The sequence below is a fragment of the Pelecanus crispus genome, chromosome 2, assembly GCF_030463565.1.
Source record: "Pelecanus crispus isolate bPelCri1 chromosome 2, bPelCri1.pri, whole genome shotgun sequence".
NCBI classification, from domain to species: Eukaryota; Metazoa; Chordata; class Aves; order Pelecaniformes; family Pelecanidae; genus Pelecanus; species Pelecanus crispus.
The window spans coordinates 112,971,289-112,995,663 of NC_134644.1; positions in this window are offsets into that span (position 1 = coordinate 112,971,289).

The following is a 24,375-nucleotide window of genomic DNA, read 5'->3' on the forward strand; positions in this document are numbered from 1 at the left end:
CACATTCATGTTCGTCGTGTTGGAGAGCTGGAAACCTACAGTACCTCTAGGAGGGACAAATGGTATTTAGGCCTCAGGAGTGTTCCCATGCCCTATTTGTTTCTTGTGAAGTCAGTTTCCCAGCGAGTTGTCCTGGAGCCCAGCCTGCAATACATCAGTCAAACCCTGTCTAGACTGAGATGAGGCGATTGCTATCGTGCACTTGTGCTGTTTTCCCACTCATCAAACGCCTTCCATGGAGATGGGTCATCTCTGGCCTTGCTCTGGGAACATGCCTCCTGGAAAGGCAGCACTTATTTCTCTGCATAGAAGCATAGAATCATAGCATCCAGGCTGGCTGAGCTTCTGCCTGCCAACAGCCCGTGGGGATAATGTCTGGCAGCTGCTCAGCTCTGCACAGGGACCAGCCACCCTCCTTCTGACAGTGGATTTCTCCTGTGAGCAAGAGGGCTCCATTTCAGGTCCATGCTGGCTGTCAAACAGCAGTTGCTAGGAGTCCAGCCTTTCATACCAGCATTACAGGTGCATTGGGAAGTAAACTACAGCCAACATTATAATAATATGTTGAGTGATATAGAAATATTATTTTAAATGTAATACCTATCTAATGACATGAAGACTGTAGGGTCTCATAGATGCATAGAAATGTCTGCAGCCAATTGCAATGTTCTCAGGACCTATTATGGTTTCTCTCTTGTTTTCCTTCTTCTTTAGTACAGTCATTGAATTCATTCCTCAGTGAAATGGGAAAACACTGAAAAAAAGCTTTGTGCAGAAAGAACCTTTTTATTTGCTGCAGCTGGTGTTCTTGCTATGTTTTGAAATTACACATTTTCTGTCAGCTGTTTATAAGAAAGGTATTAGCAGCAGCCTGTATATAGTAGTCATCATCTTTGTACAGTGATGGCAAAGCTCTCAAAGATATTCAACTTTTCAGGACTCAGATCTCATCTATGCACAGAAAAGTTAAAATTCTGAATACAATCAAAAGTCTGTGCTGTAAACATATTGAACAAACTTAATGTGCTGGCACTGGCCTTGGAAAATTACTACATTGTATTTGTATCTCTGACCACATAATTCAGACTACACTTCTCAAGTGCTTAGGCTCATGTCAATGACTTCATGAGTTAAAGTGAATTAGTGTATATTTGACAACTCTTGTAGTGAATCCAAGTCATATCATTATCATGGCAATAACTCCTCTCAAGTCTGGAGCGCTTCCTCACTTGTTTTCCCCACTTGTGTGCCAAATTGTCTCCTGAATTTTACTTTATTTTCTCACATCACTTCCTTCTCAGTGTTGCCCTTGCTTTAATAGTTCACAAGTTCTTTCAAGCTTTCTGTTTTTAAGAAAGGAGGAGAATTGCATACTGCTTTCACCTGATTCATCATTCATTGCAGAGCTTTATTTTTTATTTTACATTCCTATTTGAGATCACCTTTTACTCATAGGTATATACATGTATCAGTAACTCACCTTTTCTATGTATACATCTATGATTTTGCTGAAGGACTGAGAAGTAGATGAGATGTACCATTGAAGGCTTATGGTAAGCCGGGGCAGATAATTTTACCTTTGTGTGACAATATGATTAGATGCAGGTCCTTTCTGCCTGGCAGAAAGTAGAAAAACATTGCCTTTTTGTACAGTGTTGGAAGAACTCTGGCATTTCTTTTATTGCTGCCTCCATTTGTTCTATAGGTTTTGTTAAGATTTTTTTTTTTTTTATAGAGAATAGAGATGAAACTTGAATAGAAAGTTTAGAAAAGCCATCTGTAATTCATGATATTCTCTTTACAGCTTTTCAAAGGTGGAAAGAAAACTTTCCTACTGTTAGCACAAGTAGGTGGCAGTAGAGACACATACATATAATGACATAGAAGGTAGAGCACATAACAATACTATTTAAGTAGTAAGGTTGCATATTTAGGCATCATGAAATGACTTTTGATGAATCAATGTAGATCAGCAAATGCCACACCACACTGCAGATGCAAATCACTGTTAGTTTTCGGTTAGTAAACCTCAGTGTTCAGCTATTTAGTTTGGATATTGAGGTAGATTTGGAATCATTTAAACTATATATAGAGTTGTTCCATTGCTGGGGTCTGTCGTAGCTGTTTCTTCCTTGGAAGAGGTAGAACTTGATTATGAAGCTTTGGATTTTCAAATTCAGACGCACTGCTTTCCTCTTTTCATAGCGATTGGCAAAACCTGGGCTTTTTGCTCAGGAACATCAATGACAGAAGTATCAGATATGTAGTACTTTCACTCTAAAATGCTGGACAAAACCAAACTCATTGGTTTAGAGTTGTTCATCGTAGCTATAAATGAGATTATTCTTAAAAATGAAGATAGAAGTGTGGGGGGGTTATTTATTACAAGTGTAAGAAAACATAGAAGTTTATAAACTTTCCCCATTTTAGAATTTGCCTTGTGTTTCTCAGATATAAACTTATTGTGAAGTGTGAACTGTGTATAAAAAGACACACATATCACTTCTGCTTAAAAAAATCAACAGGATGTCTGAATTCAGAATTCAATGTCTACACATAAGTAAAAGCCTACTACATGGAGGAGTTCACTGTAATTGCAAGAGTTACAGAAACACAATGATTTTTTTATTTTATTCTATTCTTTTATTTTTAGTATTTATTTAAAAGTAATGAAATATTTTTATAGAACAGACCGGTTACACAAACAGTGGCTAATTTTCTAGAATGAAGTCGTATCAAGAAAAAAAACTGAGAATATGGCAGTAAAAGGGATAGCAGGAGAAGCAAATGCAAAACCATCTGCCAGCTGAGTTTGCCAAAGTGCCAGATGCTGCCTCTAGTAGACTATGTTCCATTGCTTTGGCATCTGGATGGTCCTTTGTAATGAGGTAAAACTTTGACAGTTACTGAATTTTGTGAATGTATGTGTGCTTGGTTTAACTCTGATGTTTTCTGCAGAGATCAGGCTTCAGAAGAAGCCACAACATGCAAAGTAAGTAGGTACAAGCCTTCAAAAAAATAAAATACCAACAAGTAAAAAAAGTATTTTGCATACACTCTTTGTAATTCACTTGAGAAGGAGGTTTGTGTAATTTTTGTCTCTTTATAGTAAGTCACTGCGGAAGATATATGTAAACTGCTGCTGTTCTTTAAAGAACTGTGTTAAGATAAATAAAATACAGCATAACTTTAAGCAGGTATGCAGAGAACAAAATTAAAGCAAATTTGTTATTCTATTTGTGTGATTTATAGAACAAATCGGAAGAACAGAGTTTGGGAAACAATTAAATTATTCTCTCTGGGCTGAATAAAAAAAAACCTTAGAAAAATAAGACATATAAAAATACATAAATAGTTGCACCCTTAGAGTAGCTAATCAACAAACAGTGTGCTAAGCAGAATTTTTTTACTTTAAAAAAGGGAGAAAAGTCTATGTTCCATGAGTTCCTCTCAGAACTCCATTATTTCTGTCAATATATGGGCTTAGATGATTTTCATACCATAATAACAGATAGCATTTCACCATTCTGAAATATAAAGGCATATTATAACAGAAAAAATAGTGCTGAAGTGTAATACAAAATTTTGGATCTTAAATTTTCACAAGCCCATCTGGAGATCCAAAGAGTTGACTACCTATTTTTAAACAACTTCAAGGAACTGTTTTTAAGTCAGAAATGTAAAAATATGTTTCCTGATTCTCAAGTTGATAATTGTAAATCGGAAGTATTAGCTGCTTGAAAATCTAGATGTCAGTGTTTATCACAAGTGTGAACGCAGCAAGTCTTCCTCCCATTAAATGTGCTTGTGCTGAAAACCTGAGCTGAAAAAAGAATATATCTAAAAGTTCTCCAGTACTCCTTGAAAATAATACAATTACTTTACACTTTGTCAGAATTGGGCATAGCAGACTGAAGGCACCTCAGTGGGCAGACGCAGAACACAATATTCCTTTGTGTGGTGTTGCCTTCTTTTTCACTGTTGAAATTTCAAAAATATACCACACACAGTGAAAGCCAGGCATGCAGGTGCTGAGAAAGCCTGAGAAGAGAGTTATGAATTTCCCTACTCCCATAAGAATGAGGAATCAGAGCCTAGATTGTTGTTGTTGTCTCTGAAAACACTTACAAAGGCTCTCTGAAAATTGCACTGCAGGCTCTGAAAGCTTATCAAATGCTCTTTCCACTTTCATTTTGCAAGACCTTCTATGCCAAATAAAAAGAAGCTCTATTATTTCTTCCTCAGAATGACTTAAGATGGACAGTCAGTGTTGTGCATTAAAAAAAGCCAGGGGCAGTGGGTGGGGACAGGAGGCAGCTGTTATTAAAACTGGGTGTGATTCTGTCTGCCTCTGTGTGTGTATGTATGTGTGATGTTTTGTATCTGTCTTCAATTTTGTTGTTCATCAGTTTTTGGGTAATAAACAGCTGGCACAGAATGTATCTCCCCACCAAAAAAAAAAAAAAAAAAAAAAAGGAATTTATATTCAAGAGAAACTCTTCTGATTTGTGTCCTTTTTGTCCTACTTATAAACAGTAAAGAGTATGTGTTTAACTTTGTTAATCATGCTCTAAGTAGAAAGGAGAGTCTTTAACTCATGCAGAAGGGGACATGTTATTATAAAGAAGTTGTTACATATGAATATGCAGAACTTGGACTCATTTTAAGGTAGTTAAAATTAATGTTAATGGAGAATTGGAGGACTGGAGCAAACTGTAAGAATGAGAAAATCAGTGGGGCTGTGAGGAATTTCACTTCTGTGTGGCTGCAGATGTTCAAGCAAGGTACTGTTAACTTGCATATCTCTCAGGAAATGGAGTACACATTTGTGGAATGAATCTGTAGTGTCGGGCAGCCAAGGGGAAGGACAGCTGTTAATAAATTTGTAATTAAGATATCTGCAATTTGTGTCAAGACAATTAAAGGGCAACTGTGGCATGTCAGGTTTTAAAGCAAAATTATAACTAATTTCAACACCTGGTCATTCAGCAAATAACCTGGTCATTTAGCAAGTAAGGATGACTTGTACTGTTTGTCAGCAGGCCATCATGAACCTTTTAAAGCAATTTTTTTTTTTTTAAACTCTGTGTTCTGTCTGTGGATAAACGTGCCTTTTCAAAATAATGTATCAAGGAATAACTCTGGTACTGAAAAGACTACTATTATTGAAAGCTATCTACCAAAACCCAATACCAATATGGTTCTATAACCAAGGTTATGTTTTATGTTGGTCACATCCAGACAACATCCAGACAACGCTCTTGACAGTGTATGCACTTCAGTCAGTTCTTTCACGTTCAGTGTGTGATGTTGGGAACAAACTGGTTAAACAGCAATAGTTTGGCAAACAGGAGTTTAGTGCATCTATACTGTATTTCAACTTAAAAGCACACCTTGTCCCTCTAAGGCTCAAATGTTAGTACAATAATGTTTCTCTCCTAAGTAGCTCAAAGTAAATTCAGTAAGGGGTAACTTGCTTCAGACAACCAAAGGATAAGACACAGCCCTGAAGTTACGCTCAGTTCTGATATTCCTTCTCCTTCACCTCCTTTGCTCTGGTTTCTAGATAATTCCTTCCCTCTTGGATCAGATGTCTGTTTCCAAGGAAGCTTATCAACATTTTTTGCAAAGAAATCTATTTCTTCCAAACCTTAGCAATGCCCCATGGTAACAGAGTGTATGTTTGTTTCTTGTTTGTCTGTTTGTTTGATTTTCTACTTTTGTTTTACTATTCATATGTCTTTTACCTTCCTGGATAAGAAAACAAGCATGTAAATTACACCGAACTGCACTGAACAGCATAAACAATTAGACTTTAAAATATTTCCTCGGAACTGACTTTTGCAGAACACGCTCTTTCTTTTTCTGCCCCCTCATGTTGTACGCAAACACCTATGGAAATAAATTCAGAAACTAAAGAGAGAGAAGTTAAACTAATCCAGTGAAATGCAACATTTCATGTGAAATTTGGAGAGCACAACACCTGAACCTCTACTTACATTAGATGTCCTGTGGTCCTGTGGTCCAGGATGGTTTGAAGGCAGTGTGTCACCTGCTTAGGTGACATTTTGTTCTTTTAAAGGCTTTCATGTTCCTGTATGCTATCAAAATAATCTCTTTATTTCTTCTCAGGGGAAATGTTCTAATGGGCATCGTATTAGCTTCTCCTCTTCAATTATTTATTAAGTGTATAAATTAAAGTCAGTAGTTTGGACAGTTGTTTCTTAAGTATATCTCAGATAAACCTCTAGCTTCTCATTACTTCAGCAACTGGTCCTAAAACTCTGAGAATTAAATGCTGAGGTGAGAGATCTAAACTATCTTCGAGGCTGTTTGTGCCAAGTGGAGTTTAATGAGAGTGTCTTAATCCTCCAAAGCACCATCTGTGATATTGACCTATATGGGCAAAAGTATAGTGTTAGATTTAAATAATGGCACAGGGAATCCCCTTCTTCATTGTCAAGACAGATATATGTAAGCAAACAGGGAAATCTTTTCAAGCATACTGGTTATTCACTAAGGAGCATAGAGTGGAAGGATTAATTCTAGTTGTAGAGGAAAGGTAGGTGCCCAAATCAATCATAATTACTGTAGTTAATTGGCAGGTTAAACATAGGACAGAGGTAGGTTGAGACTGCAACAATATGTATTTACTGTTTATGCAGCAAAACCTGCAATTTAGTCTTTATTTGTTGTTGAAACGAATAAGCCTTTTCATTGATAACAATTTTAGGCCTGTAATTAACAGCAGACTATGTATAGGAATATAAAAAGCTTCTTGATTTCAAACCTGACTGAAAATTAGGTATTTTTTGTAATGACTGCTAGTTTTGGGGGGCTTAATTAATCATTCTCTTTTGATTTTATTCGTCATGAATATAGGCTCTTGTTTATAAGTATTTTCAGAGATCATTTGAGTTATACACGAATGCCTCTTAATGCTAGGAAAGCTCTGCCCTTGACTGAGTATCCTTGTTATCCTGTGCGCTGCTCTGTGCCAGTCCTGCACTGGACACACCTGGCTGGGGGCTGCAGGTGTCCTGCTTTGGAGGCCATGATCCACATGTGCCACTCATGAATGGCCCCAGCCGGCTCCAGTGCCAATGGATCCCTGGATCCATTGGATCCCTGGATCGAGGATCCCTGGTACCCCGACTCTAACATATTTAAGAAAGAGCCACAGCCACTGTGGGGAAGGGACATATGAGGAAAGAGCTGAGAAGAGATGGATGGGCCATTGCTGGGGTCATGGCTGGGTACATGGCTGGGGACACACTCTGGGAAGGGTATGCTCCTGCCAGGAGAGGGACTGTTGAGGGGCCATGGCTGTGGGTGACCCCCACCGGGGAGGGGACACTCCCAAGGGACTGCAGCCATGGTTGATCCACACTGGGAGAGAGGGAAACAAGGAAGAAGCCATGAGCAGTGAAGGAGAATACAGCAAAGAGTGGCAGAAAGAAACCATGTCACACACAGCCCCAGCCTCCTGACCTGGCCCTTACCTCACCAAAGGGATTGAGAGGGACTGAGTGCAACAAGCAGCAAAAGCAAGGGGAGGTGAGAACAGGGAGGGGTGAGGAGAGGTGTTGGACTGAAGTTCTCCTGGGAAAGGTGAACAGAGGGTGTTTTGCTAAGCGTTTGTTTAATTGTTTATGTTTTGGTGGGTTTTTTCCTCAATACCCAACTCAGTCATCAAAAGTTTGTTTTAACTGTCAATAAATTAGATTAAGTAAAATTCCCTGAGTCGGTACTGTTTTGGCCACGACACCAACCTCCTAAAAAAAAGTAGAAAATAGGGCCCAAAGAAAGGAGGCCAGAAAAGATACTAATAATCTCTTCCTAAAAACAACATAGTTAATTTCTCTACTCAGTTTTACCTGTTCCCATGCAATGAAGCAGGATCTAGTGTGCTTTCTGGAAGTACTGCACTTTGACCCTCACCAGCCTCTTTTGTGTCACCACAGACCCCCAGGACCCAGACCAGCACCTCTGACAGAACAGGGTAACTGTGGCCAGTGACTGCTCTGATATTAACTCAGCAGATGTTTCCCTCTCCAGCAAAGGCACGCAGTGCCATAATCCTCCCATTTTGCTACTCCTTTCTCATCTTTCACCACTTAGCTTATTTCCTCTGGCTCTTCTTACTTTCCATGTTTTTTATCCTCAATTCTCTCCTCTACCTATGGATTTCTTCCCCTTGATCTGTACCGACTATGACCCTTCTGTTCCCTCCTTTCTCAGGTCTGCCACCAGTTCGTCTCTCTCTTATCTGCAGAAATGATGCTGCTTTCCCCCCACCCCACCCCAAATTACCTTCATTCTCAATCCTTTAATCTTCTCAGACACCTCAAATTCTCCTTAGCTGAAAACAGGACAGGTACACCTCATCATGAGCCATTCAAAAGGGATACAGCAATTGCTGAATCTGTTCTTAATTTGTCTTTCTTCTTACTCCCTCTTCTTTCTCATTCTTTTTCTTTGTCCAGAGGAATATCTGGGATTTCTAAAGAAATAAAGGCAGAAATCACACTCTTTCACCTTTATTACCTATCTGGAGGTTGACTAAAAGTGTCTTAATATGTAAAATACCAGTCGACCAGTAACACCAGATGGAAAAAGGACATGCAATACAGATCTACAGAAGGTCCCACTGTCTGCCTGGAGAAAATAAGCATTTAGCCCTTGACTAGTTACTTGGCATGAATACGTGTCTTCTTGACTGAACTTTTGTTGCTGTGGTCAGTTCCTAGGACTCACTGAGTTGCCTCAGGCAGGGGCAGTGCATGAAGCCTAACACTTTCCAACCAGAAGAACCTGGTTCCTGTCTGCCTGCTAATGACCTAGCTGCATCTACAGAGTTTCATTTTGTCTTTCCTCACTGGTCAGATTTCAACTTCCTGATCATCCCTTCTTCTGAAAAGGAATAATAGCCCTGTAAGTACTTTTTTAATGGAATGACATGATTTTCATCTGTCCTTATTACATTTTTTTTTCTGATTGGACATACTCAACAACAAGATCTTGGATTTTCCCAACCTGAATTATCCATCCATCCTAGGGGAAAAAAAAACCCACAGAAATATGGCACTGCTGTCATTGCAAGTAATTGTTTCACAAGTCAGCAACAACTGTAAATGCCCCAGTGCACTGTGTGCTAGTAAAGCAAATTAAGCCAGAAGAGCATGTTTCCACACAGAAAACAGTGGTGCCAGGGCAAGGAAAACAGGTGAAAACAGGAGCCTTCTGTGAGGCTGCTCTCATAAAGGAGCTGTTAAAAAAACTGATTAAGCACTGGGATATAAGTCTTATTTTCCACCAAGTCAGTAAGCGGTTTTTGGTATGAAGGTCTTGAGCTGTCACCTGTTGTTGACTTACAGAGACAGGTGATTACCCACAAAGTGAAAAATAATGTGGCATTATTCCCTGAGGTATAAACTCCGATAGCAATCAGAAAAGAGAGAGACAGACTAGGAGGCTACAGTATAATGGAAGAAGAGCAGTGCTGACAGCAGTGGAGATGAAATGAATTTGACAGGAGTTTCATTTTAGAATTGGTTGCACTGTTGTGGCTTGGGTAGTTCCCAGTCCCCATCTCAACTGTCAGTGAGTCCTGAGCCTGTTTCTCCTCCATCCTCTCCTCTGCTTCAAACCCCCATTTACAATTAATACTTTAAATTGGCCTGCTAATGCTTACTATGTCTTATTTCAAAATGTCAACAATTGGCTACAAGAACCATCATTACTTCATGACCATGTTTTTTCCATTAGCTTAAGAAGAATGACTGTTTTATTGCAGGTTGCCATTCACTTTTCTGTGTTTCTCGTCTCTCTCTTCTCTTCCTCTTCTCTTTCTCCCCATATCTTTCAGTGTCAATACTTTATAAATTATGAACAACATTCCTGTTACAAGAAAGCTAGTTACTGCTTATCTTCTGGGCTGGCATTGAGAAAGCTTATATAAGGAAATGAATGTGAAGGAAAGAAAAGCTGAGCATGAAATACTGTTAGAAGAAAAGGAAGATGCAAAAATAGGCACCTTAAAAATATTTCTGTCTCTGTTCTCCTCCTTATCTTCACTCTGTTACAAATATACTCTCAGGTACTTCACTGATGAGTAAATTTGTCTGTGACATACTCTGGACACAACAGGATTTTTTTGAATGGATATTTATTATTGTTATATTTAACTAAAGACCTTTGTGCCCATATTTTAATGAAAATTTTACTCAAGAATTCCATGAGATTCTATCAGCTGTAGTAACCTGATATCTTGTCATTACCACAGTCACTAACATAAATACATATCAGTCTTTCTTTTTGCCAGAAAAAAAATGGCCATTGTGTTACACATCAAAGGAAATTTAAGTAGAGGAAGATTATTATCCTCACCTTTAATTCAGGATCTTTCTGTATCATGATTGCAGCTTTTTGCACAAATCCATATAAGGTGGAGATCTCTTACAGATTAATTCTATAGATTTGTGCTCTCCAGTATATGTGAAAGAAGGAATAACATTCCACTTATTTCATGTCATTCCTATAGACATGAACTGCAGTTTCTAGACAAGAAGCAGTTTCCTTATCATCCTGCCTACAAAAACACGTTTTGTTGTAACTGTATTACATGAGATGCATATTACTATTATTTGACCAGGCCAAGAGAGGTATAAAGTAAACTCTGACTTAAAAAGGGGAGGCCATAAGCACATGGGATTCTGATGAGGCTGGAGCTACTACCTGCCTCAAAATTTCATGTAGACAATTGATATGTTTTCTCTTTTTATTTTGGAGTTGTTTAGTCTCTAAGTTTCATCCAATTATACAGCTGAGTTAATGGTCTTACATATTCCTTGCTGTCAGTCATAAAGGAGTGTTACACAAAGCCTAATAATAATTTTGGCTTTCTGTAGTTCTACGCCCTTGAAAGAGTTCAGATTTTTCCCTGGCATTCTTAGTGCTTGAGTTATGTTGAGACAGTGTGCAACAAAGGGTTATTGTTATTAGCAGCTATAACTTTTGTTGCCTTGGTTTTGTGTATTTTCTAGGAATACTTTTTTAACCAGTGTTGCCAAGGAGTGAATTTGACCTGTTTCATAGTCTTTTCACCCATTATAGACAGAACTCTCATTAAGAGCCTGATATTTTTATTCCTAAAGCATCTTGGTGTTGCTGGAAGCATATCAATGTAACAGAACACCTTTAAAATAAATTCAGTATTAAATAAACACCTGTTCATTAAATCTGTAGCCCTGTCTATGCAGTTTGGTAGCAGATGCTGCTGATGATAATGATACAGACTGACGGGCAAGTTAGATACTAATGGACTGTACTACTGATGAATCTGGATACTTTAGAAGATTACATGTCAAAATAAACTCTGTATTTCTCTCTGAAATAAAACAAACCCTATCTGCATGGAGGACTGAAAAATCATTTTTTGTTTAAAACAATGTTAAGATCCAAACCATTATCTGATATTTGAACCAGACTGAATTCTCCAAGGATTCTGGCCTTTCTTGAGCCTTTTATTTTATGACATGTACTTTGCATAGAAGGATTTCTGGTCAAGGGAAATTAAATTTCAGAAACACAGGTAGGAAATGGAGTTTGTTGTGATAATAATGAGATATCTAGATAAACAGAGAGATGCTGTTAGTCTTTTGCAAAAGGCTGACATGAGATGTCTAGACTAGACAAGTTTATGCAAATGCCTAAAGTGAAACCAGAGCCAATCTTTCTTTTTTTTCTATGGACACAGGAGTAGCTTGAAAGTCATAGGAAGGGTGAGTAAAGTTAAATTTTTCTACCTAAGAATTAGGACTCAGTGTTTTGCCACATTGCCAAAACAATGTGTGGTGAGGCCACTAAGGATGAATGGAAAGGGATAGAATGGAATGGGATAGAACGGAATGGGATAGAACGGAATGGGATAGAATGGAACGGAACGGAACGGAACAGAATAGAATAGAATAGAATAGAATAGAATAGAATAGAATAGAATAGAATAGAATAGAATAGAATAGAATAGAATAGAATAGAATAGAATAGAATATTTCTGTTGGAAGGGACCTACAATGATCATCTAGTCCAACTGCTAGTGTGACCTCTAAGATGAGATTGTGAATCAGGAAAAAGCTCAAAGCAGAGTCAGGCTTTCACTTGTATCCTTTGCATAAAGGAAACTGCCACTGAAAGACAACTCCCTTTGCTGCTACCTCGATACAGCTTCTGCTCTGCATCTCTTACTCCCTCAGTAGTCTGTAACGGCAGTAGCCACCTGCTTTGCTTTCAGGTTTTTGCCATTAGTATGAGTGAGTGTGTTGACAAACACAGTTCCTTACTTCAACTACATCTACAGTCAGCCCTGAAAGTGTTTTCAATGCCCAAAATTCTGCTTCTGTGCATCAAGCTCAAGACTGGATTCATCTTAAGAAAGAAGATAAAGCAATTAAATGTTGTCTCACAGGGGCCCACTAATAGCTAAGAACCTAAGCTAAGTAATAGCATAAAAGCCTGTAAAATAAGCATAGGAATAAATGTTAATTTTTTCCAACAGACATTTGCACTGAACCTGTGCTTTTCAGAATATTCAGTTATGATTTGGGAAATGATATGGAAAGTAAGGTGAAAAAGTGTCCTAACAATGTAAAGTGTTCAAAATAAGAAAAAGCCTGTGAGAAACTGTCAAAGGGCTGCTTGAATCATCTGGGGACAAAATGGCAGAATAAGGTCAAGGTAGATGCATGTGAAATGATGTACAGAGAATCCCACCCCAAAACCTAACTTTACCTATGCAGTGATGTAGCTTAACCAGTGATTCAAGAATGAGATCTTGGTGTTATAATAAATAGTGTGTGAAAAAGTTATATGAACTCCATGCCCAAAAGTAGTAGGAAGCGGACAGGATATTGGAAATTATTAGGAAGAGAAACATGATAGAAATACCCTTATGTCTTTATTTAAAAACATGGTGCACTAACATGTTATACTCTGCGCCATTCTTGGTTTTTTCACCTCAAAAATAGTACACCTTCAAAGTGTTCAGTGAAGGACAGTGAGAAAGATCAAAGGTATGAAATAGCTTCAAGTGAGTGAAGAGCTAGTATTCTTCTGGCCTATAATTATACTCTTTCCAAGGCATTTCCTATGGGCTTCTGTTGGGGACAGGATGTTGGGCTATGAGGACCTTTGATGTGGCCTAGTGTGGCAGTGCTTTGTCTCTGCTGTGTCTGTTGTAGAGGGAGGAGTATGGCACCAGGGCAAACTGACAGAATTAAATTACACTGAAACACAGTATCCACCGCTGTTTTGCTTTGAAGAAGTGCTGCTATCCCTTTATAAGTAAGGTGTGAGAGTGCATAAGGCTGTAAAGGAATTCAGATTAAGCACTGCCTCATCCTGAGGAGTTCAAACACACACCTTCCATCTCTAAGGGAATTTCCTCCCTAACAGGCTGGAATTAAACCTATTCTCCAAATAAATATTTAATCTGACTTCTGAGTTGCATTTGGATATGTCTTCATTAGCAAGCAGCACAGCAGAACAGGAGCAGATCTGTAGAGCGAGGCAAAAGGAACCAAGTTCATGTGCCAGAGATGGCTCCAGGATGTGAACCACAGCATGGTAAAAGAGGAGGGTTGCACTTCACAGCCATAGCCCTGATAAAACACTACGTGCTAATATGGACATACTCTACTGGAACCTAGTTCTCAGCCCTGTGAGTCAGCAGACTAGACGTTAATAGGAGATTGACAACCCTTATGCTCCTTTTCTCCCATACAATAACTCTTTGGGTTTGGAGGGTTTGGTTTGGGTTTTTTTTCAGTATAGCAAAATTTGAATGGAAGGATGGGTGCAGAATTGTCTGTAACCAAGTGTCTAGGACAGTCACCAGGGGGTGACAACATGGGTTTGAATGCCTTTGGACTGAGAATAACATTGATCAGCAGAGTGTTTGTGAGGTATTGCACTACTAACATCAACCTCTCCTCTCAACCTCTTTTAGAATAAAGGTATAATCCCATTTCTACTGCCAAAAATGAGATTTTTAAGCAACAACAACTAGGTGTTTATGAATCTTAAAGGGGTGCAGGAAACCCTCTCACTTTCTTCTTAAAAGAGGGTAGAACTGCAAGACACTTCAGTTTCTTCAGTGTTTTTTAATGCCTAGTTCTAATGCCTGTTAAATCCTTCTCTGAGGTGCATAACTTTTCCTAAAATTACATATGGAGTCAATACACTCAGCATAAGAAACTAAATTGTAAATTTCACCTTACAGTTGTAGAATAGAGTCTTTTTTTGTCTTTAACAAACAGGAAATAATAATAAAATAATGAAAATAAAGTTCTGTTCAGGTCTTTCTGTCATATTTGACATCTTAAGGTCTTCCATACCCTTGCATTATGCTTTACATTTATTTTTCAGTTTTATTAAACACTTAAATGAATTGTGAGAATGAGCTTTTCCTAAAGTACATGTAAGCAGTAACTTGCTGTCTTCACCTGTATCTGGACTAGCTCATCTTGGAGCTGAACGCTGACAGAGGCCCTATCTGTGGGACCAAGAGCCATTTCAACTTGCAGCAGCTGGAAAGTTATCTTTTTATACTTTCTTCACTGATTTGAATTTTGTAGCAAGATGTTAACCTTAAAACCGATTTTCACCCCAGTGAAAATGTAATTCCTTCTTCTGTTATTTTTGCAATGCTTATACTGTAGCTTAAAGACTCATTTGGACTTAAGCCCCTATAGACCCTATTGCCTTTAGGTACTGGAGAAATACCTCTGAACAGTAACCCCTGCCACATTTACAGACATTTACAGACAATTACAGACATAGGTGTTGTCTGAATTGGCAGCCATTTCCTGAAAAGAACAGTAAAAGTAAGAGCTTTAGCCCAGAACACAAGGAATTTCTCAGTTCCTTATGTTTTTTGTGGGGTTATGTTTGTTTGCTTGTTTGTTTGTTTCATTCAGTTTGGGGTTTTTCTAACTCACAGCAATTTTCAGACTATTTTTCATGACACACTTCTTTAACTATCTCCTTTAAAAATATCACTTGAGCATAGTATAAAATATCTTTTGGATTAGTTGCTTTGCTGCCAGAAAGTAAGATGGTTAATTGCAGCCAGAGCATGCCCCAAGTTCTTAACTGATCCACAGGAGTAATGAGGGCTTGGTGCACAACACAATGCTCATTGCATGAAATGAGGAATGCCTCTAAACTTTTCTGAAGGTTTGCCATGGTAAACAGCCATCTGTCTTGTCTTATTACCTACTTTTTACCTGCTATTAATTTTTCCTTTGGGAGAGGAAGCTGTCTGGCTGACAAAATAATGCAGTCCTCTCAGTTTTGATTTCAGTGGAGAAATGAGCTGGCTTATTTTCCCATTAATATGTGCTTGAAATAACTCAAAGAATTTGCTTTTACTTGCTCCCTAATAATAGTTTTGTATGACCTGTAGTTGAAAACACTTTTCTTTCAAGTTTCTCCTTAATTACAGCATTAGCTTTTTCCTCACAGTATAACTGCATGAAACAAGGACAAATACTGGATTCTGCACCTGGGACGGTGTAATCCTGGATGCCTGGATGTATATATAGGCTGGGGGACAAGAGACTGAACTGCAGCCCTGCAGAAAGTGATCTGGGGGTTTTGGTTGATAGTAAGTTCAATAAGAGCCAACAATGTGCCCAGGCAGTCAAAAGGGCCAACCCTTTCCTGGGGAGCATTAAGCACAGTATAGCTAACTGGTTGAAAGAAGTAATTGTCCCAGTATACCTCAGTATTGGTGTGGTCTCAGCTGGAGTACTCTGTGCAGTTTTGGCGTACACAATATAAGCAGGATATAAAAATAGAATGTGTCCAGAGGTGGGCAACAAAGATGGTGAAAGGAATAGAGGGCATGACTTACGAGGAGTCGGTGAGGATACTGGGTTTGTTCAGCTTAGAGAAGACTGAGGGGTGACCTCATTGCTGTCTACAACTTCCTCATGACAAGGGGAAGAGATGGAGGTGCAGATCTCTTCTCTCTGGTGTCTGGTGATAGGGCATGAAGGAAAGACTTAAAGTTGCATTGGGGAAGTTCAGATTGGATATTAGAAAAACATTTTTTACTGAGAGGATGGTCAAGCACTGCAGCAAGCTCCCCAGGGAAGTGCTCATGGCCCCAGGCCTGTCAGTGCTCAAGAAGAGTTTGGACAACGCTCTTAGATACATGGTTTAACTTTTAGGTTGCTCTGTGTGGCATCAGGAGTCGGGCTTGGTGATCCTCATGGGTCCCTTCCAGCTCAGGATATTTTGTGGTTCTGTGATTCTAATACAATGGTAGACCTATCCTTTAAACCCTTCAAAAGGGACTTCACCCCATTCTGAGTATCTTTCTTACACTTTTGCTTCATTATGTAGTTAAAATAGAAATTGTAATTTAATAAAACCTTAATTAGCTACAATTTTTTAATCTTTCTAAAAATGACAACAGTTCTCAAGAAAATGTTTAATCCTAAATATATTTTAGCTGCTTTTAAATCCAAGATGTATTTCACCTTTTGAGAGACATAAATTCACAGCAAAATACAACACTAGTCTGAAGATAGCTTAACTAATATTTACAGGCTTTTGTGTATATATGTATTTGTTTGTCTCTAAATAGTATAGTTACTGTTTTCTGCAAACTATTCTGTACAGTCTCGGGGAATATAAAAGTCTTTTTTCAAGAATATGTTATTCTACGAAAAGTTACAGCAACCTCATGGACATGTAGAAACAAGTCATTTATACTAAATACTGAGTTACCCCCCAATTTACAGGATTTTGGAAATTGATGCATAAACCATACAGCAAAACCTCTGAAAATGCAAATGAGAATAAAGCAAAAGTACAAAAAGTACTTTTTCAATTTTACTTATGTTTGCTTATAAGAAATACTTTTGTGTTTATTACTGCTTATAGCATTTCCACATAAACTTAATTTACAGTGAAGTTTGTTCTAATAATTAACATAAACCTTAAACACACTGAAGAACAAACTAATGCAATTCAAATTTGGAATATAAAAAACTATATAAATGTTAAAATAAATATTTTCTAATTTATAACATATTTTGCAAATTAAATTTTTACCCATTTTAGTAAGAACTTTTAGCTCTGCCCTATTTTAAAAATATTTGTAAAATATCTAATTCTACTTTAGAAACAGACATTTGTGAAATATAAATTTTATTATACATATAGCTATAGCCACAGATCTTTAAAATTTGCATAGTTCAATTGAAATCTCTGTAACATTAAACAGCTGAGAAACTGGGCCTTTGAAGCCCCTTAAAATTAGTCTATAATTAATGAAAACGTTACCAATTAGATTAATCTAAAGCAGCTCCTGTTCCATTTCAAAAGCAGCTGTTTGTATAACAAAAGATAAGGAAGTGTAAATCCTAAAAGTTCAGTGGAAGGCAAATGCTGAGATATATTAATAGTTTATGGGTAAAACTAGCATTTGCGTGACAAGTCAGCATATGAAGTCCTTTGAAGTCAACAAATTAAATCCTTGTAGTGACAAAGTCAAACTACGTTCACAAAGAAAAGATACTTACGTGGAACATTTTTAATTAGATATGAAAGGACAGAGAAAGAGAAGGAAGAGTGACAAGTCAGTTCTTTTTCAAACTCGCTTTAATTTAGGCAGTTGGTCATGTACCTTTGGCTGTGTCCAGATTCTTTTTCAAGTGAGTCTCCAAAGGCAAGAGTAAAAATTGCTTTACTGTATGCAATTCATGCTTGCTTGGATAAAGCTGGATATAGTTTGTCTGCTGTAGGTGTCCTTTTTTAATTCTAGAGAGACTGTTTTCATTGTTGTCAGCTTTTCCCTCCACACTTGCATGATTGGACTTGGATTGGGGAAAACAAAAATCCTGCTACCTTTTTGTCTCCTTTCTTCTTTCTCACTGTTGTTAATACTTTATCTTGCTTCTGAAGATGAGATATCATTGCAGTCATTGTGATTTTACCATTCTAGACAGTTTGTTTACTCCCACTGGGTATTTTTTAACTTATCTCTTTAAAGAATGGTCTTTCTTTTCACTAACATCAGGCAGAAGAGACAGTAAAGAACAGTCCACAACGCTGAATGCTCAAGTCCTTGGTTTCAGCTAAGTGTCTCAGGAAAGGCAGAATTTTATCTGTTAATTTTAACCTGATTTAGCTTCATTGCTTTTCTAGTTATTTAACTACTATATTCACATTTAATGTAATTATCTTTTTCTTAAGGATGGTAATCTTTTGCTACAGCAACAATTTGGTACTTCAGCACTTCCCCAGTACAAAAGATATACCATTTACTTTCAAGAGCAGAGTTTGCTTGAATAGTCAGATAAACTTACATACAACAGAGAATTCTGAGCACAACAAATAACTTAAAACATCTTTATTACCACTCAGCCTCAGTGACATTATTATGAAAGCAAGGTCTGCATTTTTTCTCTCTTCTCACACTTTTCTTTCCTCATTATTGTGACCTATAACGTACTACTTTTCTAGCAATGCCTTTTTTTGAAAATCACTACCATATATGTCATTCTAATTCAGAAGGTGGTGGTTTCTAGAAAGCCTAAAAATACACTTCACTTTTGCATTACCTGTAGATGAATATGATGGTATGAACATACTAAAACTGAGTATGGAATAAATGCCATTGAACTCATGGGAGACCTGTAACTTAACTTCATCAGTATGAAGGACTTCTCTATTGATATAATAGTAGTGTGTTAGATGCTTGAGAACTGAACCGTAATCTGGGAGAAAACTGTGTTCTGCTACTTCTTGTTACAAAGTTATCAAAGTAATTTAATAATGGATTTCTCCCCTGTTGCTTAGAGTTGCAGTAATCTTTCAGAATATAAAAGCATTTATTAATTAATAGAATAAATTGTATTTAAAATATTGGATCATTTCAGCTATCCCTTTCATGTGAAGATCATGAACTCCTGTAGTTAAACTCTTGGAGCTACTAAAACAAAATGAAAATTTCAATCAAGTTCTATTTTCCTGCAGAAGAAGAGTGAAGATAGTTTTTAACCTACTGCTCATCTGGAGACTATGCCACCTTAAAGCTTTTTGCTCCTTTTTGATTCTGAATTCCTGAGCAAATTCAAAAGATTAAAAAAGAAGGAATTTGAAGTATCTGTCAATAAAGATGTTTTAATTATCTTTGGTTTCAGAGAAAGTGTCCAAAAAAATTAAGATTACCTCATAGTGTTTTTTTAAAAATGCTAACTCTGTTTTACAGACCCTGCTACAGAGAGCCAAATGATTTCTCATCTTCAATAACACTATTTTCCAGTTCTGTCTTTTCAGGGAAAGCACAGAATCCACACAGCTGACCTTATTCAGCTTCACATCAGTGGTTACAATCACATATAATTGTTTTAAGTAGAAGAGCTCCTCAGAGGATGCTATTCAAGCGCTGCCTCTATCTGCATTATATTTAAGTGTAGATATTACAGTTACATAGCAAGAAGGGTAACACACAAGCTTTTGGTATTTCTCTAGAGGGTTTCAGAGTTTTGCCTGAGGACCATATGAATGAACAACAGTAAAAAAAACCCCAAAACACAGTGTTCTCAGCCTACTATGAAATCCCTGTTGTAGTGTCCTATTTAATTTGGAATTCTGTAGGTAAAATTAATTTCTCAGAGTATCAGTTTTCAAAGACCATTTTAGTTATTGATAGCTAGATAATGATACATTTAGAAAAATTGAATATATTAAACATGAACTTTAATTTTATTCTTTTTTATATCTGTCTGTGTGGGAAAAACAAAATAAAAGGCTTTCATCTGAATGATGTTCTGTGTCATAACATTTCAGTTTCTCCCATACACTTGGAATATTACCATGATACCTGGATGCTCTGTATGAATATCAACAGTTGTTTTGGAATATTTGTGTCTGATATATAATTAAGAAATTACATTTTTTATCTACATAATGGTTTAATATTACATGTATGACTCACATGTTTAGAAACACTAGTAAATAAAATTTAATTATCTCCCTTTCAATAGTTCATCTCCCAGCAGACTGACTTCAAATTATTTGCTTCTGATTATGAGTCTAACATATATATATATAAATGCTTATTACTTACAGCTTTGGAAGACTGTGTTTTACTCCTAATTCAAAAATCCGTGAAACTGAGTAACTGTTGTGATCCTGTTAGAAATTAAATTTCTAGTTTTTTTCTTGGTTTGTTTTGGTTTTTCTTTTAGATTGATGCTAGTATTATTAGCTACAGCAGTAAGTTGTTTACAGAACTGCAGTACAACAGGGCTGGTAAGATATTTTTTTGTCTCTTTCTTTGGCTGGACATCTGGTGGCCATTAACAACCAAACATTCTGATGGGTTATTTATCTGTTCTTATATTGCACAAAGGATTTTGCCACCTGTTCGATTTTTATTCACTGCTTTAAATATATATTTAGAAAGGGAGTTTTTAATACTTTTGAGTTAAACATGAAGGACATTGTATCAGAATGTGTAGTTCAGCAGGAGGAGCTCATAAAACGTACTAAATCCCACAATTTTGAATCTCATTAAGTTTCTTTCTTCAGTTAAAGTTTGCTTGCAGTTGTTTGGAATTGCATATTTGTTGACAGACATTGAATGCTGTGCTGAGCAAGTCTCTGTCTCAGAAAGTACGGCTGCAATTTTCCCCTCTGATATTTGAAGGCTTGCATTTTTAGAATCAGAGGGATGCCCTACTCCGGCCCTACTATTGATGATCTACAAGGTGGCACTGATTATTCCTCATTAATCTGAGATCATGATTGCAGATACTGTCAAGATAATGATGGGATAAGCCCACTACCAAACTTTAAGGAAATGTTGTTAGAGAGCTAATCCCTCTCTGTCACCTGTACACCAAGTGGAACAATAGGCCTTCTTAAACATGATTCAGGAATTTATAATGGAAATCTACTCTACATAGCTCAAGTGAAGAAATGTCATCATAAATTTCAAGGATCCAGTGAAGTCTGGTATTACTTCTAAACCAATTTCTTAAGTAGTTAATAGATGTGAATGCCTTTGAAAACTTCCAGAAGGAGAACATGCCCAACTCAGTTTAGGTTTCTAAATTAAGGGGCTAATCACACAGCAGATAAAGCTCCTTTCTGATCAATGTTAATCAAGAAAAGCTAGAATTGGTTTAAAATGTACAAAGTCTAAAGTTTTTAAACCTACAAAGTCTAAAGGAGATGAGACGCTTGATATCTTGTGCACAAAAATAAGGTGTTGTTGCTCTGTTTAAAGTTATGGTAATTTTGCTGTGCTCAGCATCAGAAAGACTAATGGCTTGGGAGAGGGTAGGGTTATGTCATGTTTTGATAAGAGGGGCCAATATTTTGCATGTTGTGAATAACATAGAACATGTGATACTTTTTTATCAATTAAACAAACATTACCTGCCAGTGATTATCCCACAGCTGTAAATATGTTTGTTTATGTGTGGAATCCTGAGATAGATGAAGGTATTTCCTAGCTATTTAAAAAATAACAAACATCCCTGCCCTCCCCAAATAACTGGAATAACTGTAATTTCAGAAGCCTACAAATTTTACATTAAGTTCCCATTTCAATTAAATATACATCTTAATAAATTTACTTTTAGCTTGCCTTTACTATAACATATGGGGTAAGGAGAATGAAAATCTCAGTTAGATACATAATTTCACTTGGGTTTTGGGGTATGTTTTCCCTGCATGCTCACAGAAATTCCTTTTGGTGAAACACTGTTTACTGTAGAGAAATGACTGAAAGCCTTAGAGCCTATGGCAGTTAAGATGTCTATTATCCATTTTAGAAACTCTAATTTTCATTTAAATGTGTATATATATATAAAACTACTGAACATTTTATGCCATCTGAAAAAAGTAACCTTACACTATTAAGTCACCTACACAATGTAAGTGACATTTGAAGATTAGAATGACTTCAGTTGTTGTAAATTTGAGTGTTTTCTTCTGTCCCTGGTTATATTCTCTGCTACTTATATTCATAGGACAAAATAGGCCAAAAAGGGAAAGAGGCATTGTAGATCATCTAGTCCAAACTCGCCTAACTTCAAAGTTAAATTAGGATGCTCAAGGCCATAGCTACACAATAAGGGATTCCAAGGTTACATTTCTTTGATGTTTCTATGTACTAAATAAAAAAATTATTATGAACTTTGCAAAAACCTGTTTGCTTTTTTAAAAGTATGAAGAAGGCTTGTTGGCTTCCTAAGATTACTTTTTTTTCCTGATTGATTTCACAATGCCACTAAATAAACAAAAGAATTATTGATTTATGAAGACAGAACAATACCGTTATGACAAAACCCAGAGCAGTGTCTTGATATCAGCATTCTAAAATAAGTGATAGATCACATAACAAAGTCTGTAAGAGGTATAGTTCACTAGACTAGAACAAATTTGATTAACTCAGTCTAAAGTACAATAGGAATGTATCTTATTTCTTTCATCACAGATAAAAATCATCACTTCAAGTTGGTTAAAATTGGAAGACAGCTCTGTCAGTGCAGATCTAAAAACAGTAGAATATTCTTTAACCAAAGAATGAGATAGAGAAGAGACTACAAGGAATATAGGTCCAAAGTCTTCCTCTCCAGCAACAGAGGCATTTTATTTCTCTCAAGTCATTTTCACACAGTTGTTTATATGCAGAATTACCTGCAGAATGTTAATTTTTTGTAGAAAAGAATCACAGAATCATAGAATTGTCTAGGTTGGAAAAGACCTTTAAGATCATCAAGTCCAACTGTTAACCTAGCACTGCCAAGTCCACCACTAAACCACGACTGCAAGCACCACATCTACACGTCTTTTAAATACCCCAGAGATGGTGACTCAACCACTTCCCTGGGCAGCCTGCTTCAATGCTTAATAAACCTTTCACTGAAGAAATTTTTCCTAATATCACCCACCTTGCCACAACCTCCTTTCAGGCAGTTGTAGAGAGCAATAAGGTCTCCCCTCAGCCTCCTCTTCTCCAGACTAAAAAAACCCAGTTCCCTCAGCCGCTCCTCATAAGGCCTGTGCTCCAGACCCTTCACCAGCTTCGTTGCCCTTCTCTGGACACGCTCCAGCACCTCAATGTCTTTCTTGTATTGAGGGGCCCAAAACTGGACACAGTATTCCAGGTGCGGCCTCACCAGCGCTGAGTACAGGGGGACAATCACCTCCCTGTTCCTGCTGGCCACAATATTCCTGATACAAGCCAGGATGCTCTTGGCCTTCTTGGCCACCTGGGCACACTGCTGGCTCATGTTCAGCTGGCTGTCAACCAGCACCCCCAGGTCCTTTTCCGCCAGGCAGCTTTCCAGCCACTCTTCCCCAAGCCTGTAGCATTGCATGGGGTTGTTGTGACCCACGTGCAGGACCCGCAACTTGGCCTTGTTGAACCTCATATACTTGGCCTTGGCCCATCGATCCAGCCTGTCCAGATCCCTCTGCAGACACTTTCTTACCCTCAAGCAGATCAACACTCCCATCCAATTTGCTGTCATCTGCAAACTTACTGAGGGTGCACTCAATCCCCTCATCCAGATCATTGATAAAGATATTAAACAGAACTGGCCCCAAAACTGAGCCCTGGGGAACACCGCTTGTGACCGGTCACCAAGTGGACTTAACTCCATTCACCACAACTCTTTGGGCCCAGCCATCCAGCCAGATTTTTACCCAGCAAAGGGTTTGCCCATCCAAGCCATGAGCAGCGAGCTTCTCCAGTGGAATGCTGTGGGAGATGGTGTCAAAGGCTGTACTAAAGGCTGTCAAAGGCTGTCTGCTAGGTAGACAATATCTACAGCCTTTCCCTCATCCACTAAGCGGGTCACGTTGTCATAGAAGGAGATCAGGTTAGTCAAGCAGAACCTGCCTTTCATAAACCTGTGCTGACTGGGCCTGATTACCTGCTTGTCCTGTATTTGCCATGTGATGGCACTCAGGATTAACTGCTCCATGACCTTCTGTGACACTAATGTCAGACTGACAGGCCTGTAGTTCCCCAGGTCCTCCTTCTAGCCCTTCTTGTAGATGGGCGTCACATTTGCTAACCTCCAGTTAACTGGGACCTCCCCAGTTAGGCAGGACTGCTGATAAAATATTGGAAGTGGCTTGGTGAGCACTTCTGCCAGCTCCCTCAGTACCCTTGGGTGGATCCCATCTGGCCCCATAGACTTGTGTGTGTTTTAGCCTCAAATGCAGTCTCTTGATCAGCTTCTACCACAGGACACACTTTTTATCTTTGTATCTGGCATCCAAAAGAAAATTCGATTTCATGCTCTCACACTGTTCAAACATTTCTGCTAGTATACTAAC